Source organism: Lolium rigidum, chromosome 3 (assembly GCF_022539505.1).
Source record: "Lolium rigidum isolate FL_2022 chromosome 3, APGP_CSIRO_Lrig_0.1, whole genome shotgun sequence".
Classification (NCBI taxonomy): Eukaryota; Viridiplantae; Streptophyta; class Magnoliopsida; order Poales; family Poaceae; genus Lolium; species Lolium rigidum.
In genome coordinates, this window is record NC_061510.1 from 243,414,758 (window position 1) to 243,423,792 (window position 9,035).

The following is a 9,035-nucleotide window of genomic DNA, read 5'->3' on the forward strand; positions in this document are numbered from 1 at the left end:
ACGAGCCAGGGTTCGAGAATAGCTATTCTAGAACCCCTCTTAAGGGGGGTTCGAGAATAGTTGGGCTCTATATATATATATATATATATATATATATATATATAGGGTTGCACTATTTTGCAACCGGTGCTCACAATATTATTCTGAGCACCATCGGACGTATAAGGGGCGATCTGAAAAATGCGGAACCGAACCACCTCGTACTCACCTCCCGCACTCTTCCCACAAACCAGGCATTGCCCAATCATCCCCACCTCCCGACCGCTCACGCGCCCCTGGAGCTCCCGCCGCCGCCCTCGGACGTGCTCTTGCCGTCGCGCCTGGACGAACTTCCGCTGCCGCGGCCGGCGAGATCCCAAGGCTGCTCCCGACGAGCTCCTGCCGCCGCGCCTGGGCGAGCCTCCGCTGCCGCGCCCGACGAGATCCCATGGCCGCGCCCCTGGAGCTACTGCCGCCCCGATGAGCTCCCGCAGCCGCGCCCCTGGAGTTCCTCGCCGGAACCCCGCGGCCATGTTCCTCCTGTGCGCCCAGGTTGTGCCGCGAAGGCTGCTCGTCTGGGGGAACGAGGTAAGGTAGATTTTCCCCACCTCTGCCCCGTTCTTCCACCGCGCGCGCATGTTCGTGCTGCCGGCAGCGAGCCCGCGACCTTCGGCCGCCTCTTAATACCCGTAGTTGTCCGGCTACCTGGTTCACCGGAGCTTCCCCCGCTGGCCTGGATTCCGTTTTTGCCTCCCAAGATCCAGCCGCCAGTCGTCTTCCCTCTTGCTGCCCGAACATCATCGTTTTCTCCTTTCCCCCATCAATCGGCCTCTGCTCGTAGACAGAGATGGTGCGGCTATTTCTGAAAATGAGGAAACCCGCTCAGGCGCACATCCTTTTCTTTTGGGCAGCACAGATTGATTCAACGAAAAGTACGACCGAACAAATATCAGCAGTACAAATAGGCTTACTGCTAGTTTGCCAGCTAAATGGTAAATAATTCCAGAAGTATAGTGCGGGAAGTTGACCTCTTCAATTTGGGAAGTGCAAGATTTAAGTATCTGCTTGGAAGTGTCGCTCAAATGTCTGGCTTAGTTTAGATGACTCAAGATCAAGAAGTGGGGAGGAGAGGAAAGACACAGCAATGCTGCTATCGTCATAGTAAGCTTGACCGAAGTACAATGTTTCATGTATCTGAAGTATACACCCTGTTCAGTCCCATCCATGGCAAAATTGCTGCACTTGTGAAGTACAGCCGGTCCGTAAGGGAACTATCAATCAGTGAGAAATGTTGTGAAGTTCGCCTTCGGCATTTTTTCTGCAATATAGGCATCAACCAACCTCTATCGGACACAAAAATTTGGGCAGTACAATTGGGCAGTACAGAAAAAATTGGGAAGCACACATGTTCATGGTCCGTACCTAATGAAAATAATATAATCATCAGTTAGAAAGTGAGAAAAATTTGGAAGCACACATATTCAACCTGCTTATTTTTGTAACTGATGCCAAACAAGCAATGGGTCAGCATTGGAATACAGTTTTTGCAGGATGTGAGGGGTCTTGAGATTTCGAGGGCCTGGGGCGAAACAAAATTCAGGGCCCTTATTACAATTATCAGAATAATCAATTAATAATATCATATTGAATAGATTTTATGAATATATATTTAAAATGCAACCAAACACATGATTTATATCAAATAATAAATTTATGTTAGTTTAATTCCAGGTGATCAATCTGAGATGTAGATTGACAAAAAAAAATCTCTGTTACTGAAAGTTCATGTCGATGCTATCGTGTGGCTGTGTTGTAGGAATTCTCTGCTACTCCCGCGTTCTACTTGTGATTAATAGTAATACTTGTACATCCATTGAGAATCTGGGACAATGTTTTTTGTCGATTGCATGCATAAGTTTGTGTGCACAAAAGCAGTTTGTTTTTATGTCTGAAAGGTTGATAATGGCATGTTCATTCTCTTGCTTCAACTCATAGCTCTGCCGTGCTCAGGATGCCTGTATTATAGTGTCGGTAGTAGCTCTTGGAGAGCAAGTTGATTATTTTGCAAACTTGAGCAGCTAGAGACACAATCTGACTATACGCTGAAATATATGCGATCTATGGGATTCGACTTCGAATTTGTAGCCGCTGCATGTATTGTAGTATGCCGGTTGTGGTTGTCAGGCAAGTAGTTGTTGGGCATCTGAGGATGGTTGCGCTGGTGGTGCGTGCTCGGTGTCATGGATGATCAGTGGTGCCCTCAGCTCCTCCTGGTGAAGGAGGGTGGAGGTCTTCCACCATGTGCATGACTACATGGCGCAGACTGGCGATGGCAATGATGTCCTGAGTGTGCGTGAGGCATGTAGTTAAAAAAGCCTGCTGCCTGGGTGTTGTACCGTGTGCATGTCTCAATTTCGTTGGTTTGTACTATTTTATTTCTTCAGTTTGTATATGCAAAACCTGGTAATGCACATGCATATCTCAATGCATCTGTACCAATTTTTTTCCGTCAGTTCTGAGTGCAGAACTTATGGGTTTTGGCATCGGATCAGTTACAGGAGCAGAATCACTTATGTAGACCGCTAGTTCAAACCCAATCGCTACTTTGGTGTAACTAACTTGTATTTGGGAAGTTTGACACTTCGATTTTGGGCAGTTCGACACTTCGATTTTTGGCTTCCGCGTTGGACTTCAGTGGAGGAGGCGGCCGGAGTTTGCTGAAGTCGTCGTCGGGCAGGGGAAGGCCGGAGCTACTTTGCTACAATATGGATCATGCTACCTTTGTATAGAATGAATAAATTTGGTAAAAAGTACATGTCATTGTCGTGATGGTACAGGCACATTTTTAGGTGAAGTTCAAGGGGTTGGAAAAATTTATATTTTGTAAAGAAAGTTAATATTTTGATATTTTAAATGTTCCAGGTAAAAGCACGAAAGCATATTCCTCTATGTAAATAAAATATGATATTGTAAATAAAGTGAAAAATATGTCATATTATTGTCTGCTGATTTGTTTCTGGCTTGTGCTGCCCATCTCCCCAACATCTCCGGTCTGCCGCGACAACCCTCAACCAGCGCTGCTATCCCTTTTCCCCGCGTCCCTCGTCGACAAGATCTAGTTATTATAGGAAGTACAAATACTTGACAAAAAAGGTACAACCATTCGACACAAGGAATACAACCACTAATTATAGAAAGTACAGGAAAACCGACAAAATCCAAATATGGAAAAAACAAAATAATCCCCTCATCCGCGAGAAAGTTCAAATACTTGAAGATGAGAAGTACAACCATTCGACACGAGCAGTACAGGAACTTGTTATAGGAAGTAGAAGTAAACCGACAAATTAAAAATGTAGAAAAACCAAAATAGTTTCACCACCCACGAGGAAGTTCAGATACTTGACGACGAGAAGAACAATCATTCGACACGAGCAGTACAAGCACCTAATATAGGAAGTTCAAGAAAACCGATAAAATCCAAATGTAAAAAAAATGAAATAATCTCGTCACCCAAGAGGAAGTTCAAATACTTGACAATGAGAAGTACAACCATTCGACACGAGGAGTACACACACCTATTATAGGAAGTACAAGAAAACCGACAAAAATCCAAATAAAGAAAAAACAAAATAATCCTATCATCCCCGAGAAATTTCAAATACTTGACGAGGAGAAGTACAACTATTCGACACGAGTAGTACATATATTTATTATAGGAAGTACAAGGAAACCAACAAAATTGAAATGTAGTAAAAACAAAATAATGCCGTCAACCCTGAGGAAGTTTAAATAGTTGACGGCGAGAAAATGCTCCCACATAAGTTCACATAGCAAAAAAAAAACAATAATAATCCCATCACCCGTAAAGAAGTTCATATACTTGACAATGATAAGTACAACCATTCGACATGAGCAATACACCCACTTAATATAGGAAGTACAAGAAACCCAACAAAGTCCAAATGTAGAAACATCAAAATAATCCCGTCATCTGCAAGGAAGAACGAGTAGTGATTCTGAGAAGTACAGGCGGAGACAACAGTAAGTACAAGCGGCAATTACATGAAGAAAATACCCCCACATAAGTTCATATAGCAACATTGTGAAGTTCAAATATTAAAATCCGGGAAGTGCAGAATCTCTTAAAATAGAATATAGGGACAATCTAACATTATCACTTTGAAGCAAACATGCTAGTTTTTGTAAAACACACTAGTATCAAAACATTTCCAGGAAGTACAACCACGAAGGCCAAGCAGTACAAGGACATGTCGTGGGAAGTTCAGATGCGCATGGTTGTGCTGAGCATTTTGTGTGGTCATGGACCTCAAACGAACACCGTATGAGGAACTTATAGTTATTTTACTGAACATTTTCGTGAAACAGCACCGAGAAGTACAACCGCATTGCCCGATAAGTACAAGTTCGTGTCGATGGAAGTTCAGTGCTCTGTTTTCACGGGGCGAAAATCTATTGTTCAAATCTCATCGATTTGATCACCAACCACTTCAATCATTGTCACCAAAAGCTATATATGGTAGAGTATATGTATAATTTCATTACCTACAACATTTTACAACAAATAAACGGATCTAATCTATTAAATTCAAATTGTTATCCCACAAAATATACCGGAAACATGATTTCAAAACTTCTAAAATTATTTTCAAATCGTTTGGAGTTGGTAAAAATGGTACATACAAAAAAGATGCGCCATTTTGAGAGCTTTCCAACCGTATATCATTTGCGTTGTTTAAATATACCGCATGGAAATCGCGGGGAAAATCATTCGGTGCCCGTCACATAAAACGGGCGGACAGTAATTCGAGTTATTCTCTTAAACTGTAAGGAATTAGAGAAAACAATTGGAATAAGAAAGTTGCGCCTAGTCCATAGCTTTCCAACGCCATATCATTTGCATCATTCCGACATACGGTTGAAACAAATCGTCCAAATTACTCGTCCGCCGTTTTTTGAGTACGTCCGAATTTTGGTATTTTCAAAATTGTTCAAAAACTGTGAGGATTTTGAAAAAACGTAAAACATGAAAAAGTTGCGCAATTTCATTATCTTTCCAACGGTATTTCATTTGCACAGTTTCGATAAGTGATTCGAAAATCGAAATAAAAGTTCGTTTTCTGGCCATATAGTAGCGTTTTCGTATTTTCAAAATTAAATTTAAACCGTGCAAAATCTGTGAAAAGTGTGAACATGAAAAAGTTTCGGTTTTTCATTATCTATCCAACGGTATATCATTTGCATGGTTCCGACAAACGGTTGAGAAACTCGAGGTATAATCAGTACCTCTGAAGAAAACGGGAAGTTCAGGTAAGTTCAACAGAAAGTTGAACCCTGTTATCCAGGAAGTACAACCTTGTGTCCAGGGAAGTTCAAGTCGGTGCTCAGAATATTATTCTGCAACCGGTTGCAGAATAGTGCTGGTATATATATATATATATATATATATATATGATAAATACTTCCTACTCCTGGGTGTAGTTACACCCATATCTAATATCATATATATATATAGGTCTGCTATTCTCGAACCGGTTCGAGAATAACTATTCTCGAACCCTTTCTGAACTTCCCACTTCACACAAGTGAACTTCTCGACGGAACACTATAATTTCCTGTTTTCGTGGTACTGTTCTACTTTTGATTTTTGAACGGCTTATCGGAATGGTGCAAGCGATATACCATTTGAAAGCTACGGAAATGGTGCAACTTTTTTATTCATATAGTTTTTCGAAATTCGTGACAAGCTTTAAACTCGATTTCAAATATACTCAGATCAGTTTTCGAGAACTTCTCCATTTTCGTACTGTGTTTGGGGTGCCATTTTCAAACTGCTCGCCGGATTGTTGCATGCAATATACCATTTGAAAGGTATAAAAATTGCGAAACTTTTCCTTTCAGATTGTTTACCCGAATAATCTATGGTTTAAGAGCAGAACTGAATATACTCAAATCTGTGTTCGCGGATTTCTCATTTTTTTTTACCGTTTTTGGGGTGCTATAATCAAACCGCTTGTCGGATTAACACATATGATATACCGTTGGAAAGCTGTGAAAAATGCGCAACTTTTTTGTGCTGAACGTTTTTTCAAACACTTAACTGTTTGAAAGTAATTTTAAATATACTATAAACGGAGATAGTCGCCGACACACCGATGGTTCGAAATTGATGCGGCTTTAGTGCTCGGGTAGGGAGGGGCGGTATCTTAGAGTGAAATTAGGCTTATATTTGTGTCAATTACTTAATGTGGGGTCGTTTTGGGGCAATGGAACCTTGTAGGGATGACTTTGATACATATGATTTCCGCTCGTGGAAAAACAGAGTACTCAAACACCTTCTAACATGCAAGTGAACTTCCTTTTACGGTGCTTGTGAACTTCCGATCGTGATATATATTATTTTTGTTAAGTATCCACCCATCAAAATACAGAATAGCCAAACTTCCTCCAACATGCGTGTGAACTTCCAGTTACGTATTAGTGAACTTCTGATCGTGATATATATGCTCTCGCTACGTCCCGTATTTTCGTCATAGCTTTCGAAGTGTTTGTCTAAATTATGCAAATGATATGCAGTTGGAAAGTTGTGAAAATTCTGCATATTTTAGGTATATATAATTTTTGAAATTCTTAAAAATTTAAGGGCAGATTTAGAGACATAAAAGTGTGTTTTTTAAAACTTCTCCTTGTTTTTGGCTCTATTTTTCATAGTGAACTTCAATATTATATATAGTGAACTAGTAATGTTCGTGGATTGAACTTTTGTGTATTTCGTGGTTTAATGTTAACGAAATGAACTCCGCAACAAGAAAAGACTGAACTTCCCAAAACGTAACTTCAAGGCATGTTCGGAGTGAACTCTGTGACAAAAATGCAATTGTTATATGCTCGAGGCGAACTTGTGTGGCATTTGCATTAAACTAAATATTTTTTTAATATGTAAAATTCTGATTTTTTACTCTAAAGTTTTTCACGCTATTCTACAGAGTGGACCTCGTTGGTTTCACAAAGTGAGCTTCTAAAGATAAAAAATAATAATTGGACACCCAGTTTGATATTCCATAGTTGCATACATCGAAGCTAATCTAGTTTTGTATTGTGAACCGCTGTCATTTCTAAGTAGTCATCTTCCAAATCACAATAAGTGAACTTCCATAACCAGAGAACCGAATTTCCACTTGAAAGTGTATATTGCCTGGAATACACAAGTTTACCGCCGAGGCTGAATTAGTTTTTGTAATAGCAAAACTTGTGTTTAAATTTGGACGGTAATCTTCCTGAGTGATGAACTGAACTTCCTTTTGACAAAAAATGAATTTCATTCCGACCTTACCGAATGAAGAAGGAATGAGCTTACCACTTCCCACTGTAAGAAAATGTATTTTTGAATCACCAATGAAGTAAACTTCACGGCTAAAATAACTGGACCTATACACAGATAAAAGTGAAGATCTGACACGAAATGAACTCTCCAAAAATAAATGGTGAACATATGCTTTAAGCGAAGTAAACTTTGTTTCTCATATCAACCGCATCAACTCTACACCATATAAATGAACTTCTGTTTTTTGATACATGGAGAAACTTTTATGTACTGCTAGTGTAACACACTGGGTCCTGTAATGAACTTAAGTCTAGATATTCTCTACATAAAAATGAAGTTCATATATATGAGAGAGAGGGTCGATGCAGAGATGTCCATGCGGAAGAGCCCATTCCGGTTCACATCAGCACTGCCGTGCACACCGCCAAGCTCCATTTATTGAGGCGAGCTGACAAGGTAGGTGTGGCATTGGGAGGCTATCTTGCGTCGACAGCATCAAGGAATCCCTTTTAGATACGCTTAAGGCGATAGATGACCCGGAGCGTACTTGGATTCTCTCGCACTTGTTCCAAACCTCAAGCGTACAAATCGCACTTAAAAATGTAATCTTACCATCTCTTTCCATTTTTTATACATCACATGTAGCATCACAAACAACCTGCACAAACATTGGATAAGTGAGCTTCACGTATTGGATAAATGAACACCCACACACATAGTTAACCAGAAAAAAAGGCCCATAGTGGCACTCGGCCGAAATGGATTTTGAATTGCAAAGACGGCCAATACACGCATCTTGAGAAAATTTCAATTTATAGTTCAACACATACATCCAGACGTAACCATTATTTTCATAAAAGTAACTACCGCAACTTTTAAGAGTGAACTCCATCGGATCCGGCCATGTATGCATTATCCATACATATGCATTTTCTCTACTAGTACATCCATATCGACATGCAAAAAGGGCAGGGAAACTAATAGTCATGCCAACAGGTCCGCGATCAACCAACAAGCTATAATGCTTACCAGCTCGAATCAAGAACATTTCAAAGCAAGAGAACTTGTCGGATGTACTCGCTCGCACCCCATCAAATGACTCTGCATTACCAATATCGAATAAGTGTACTCGCGTATAATACGTAATGTAAACTTCCTAATTTTGAACTCATACATATCTTGAGGAGAAGTTATTATCTTGATGTAAAATTGGGTGGCGCTAAGAGCCGTGGGGGAATTTTGCATGGTAAACGGACCGAGGTAGCTTGATAAGTGGACTCCTTTTTATTTTATATACTCGAATGTGCGTGTTGCATTTTATATAGCAAACTCCCAATTATTCTCACAAGTCAATCTCGCAACAAAATCAACATACCAAATGTTTTAAATTGAATTGATAAATTAAATATCTAAACTTTATTTTTTAAGAAACAAGGTGAACTGATTGTGCGGACGAAGTAAACTTTGCCGGCTTGACCCAAAAAAACAACACAGAGTATGGCTATTATCAAAACCACCTTCTGAACTGGTCGAACAACATATCTGAACTTCGGCAATTTCGCTACATGCACGGCTCGACATGCCTATGAACCTCGCATCCTTTTGTTTATACAAGTAAAACCTTTTGCATATTACACAAGAATGAGCTCATAAATCCACTACATTTAGTTCAGGAGTAAAACTGCAGTACGTATCACCTTTTTTATGCTAA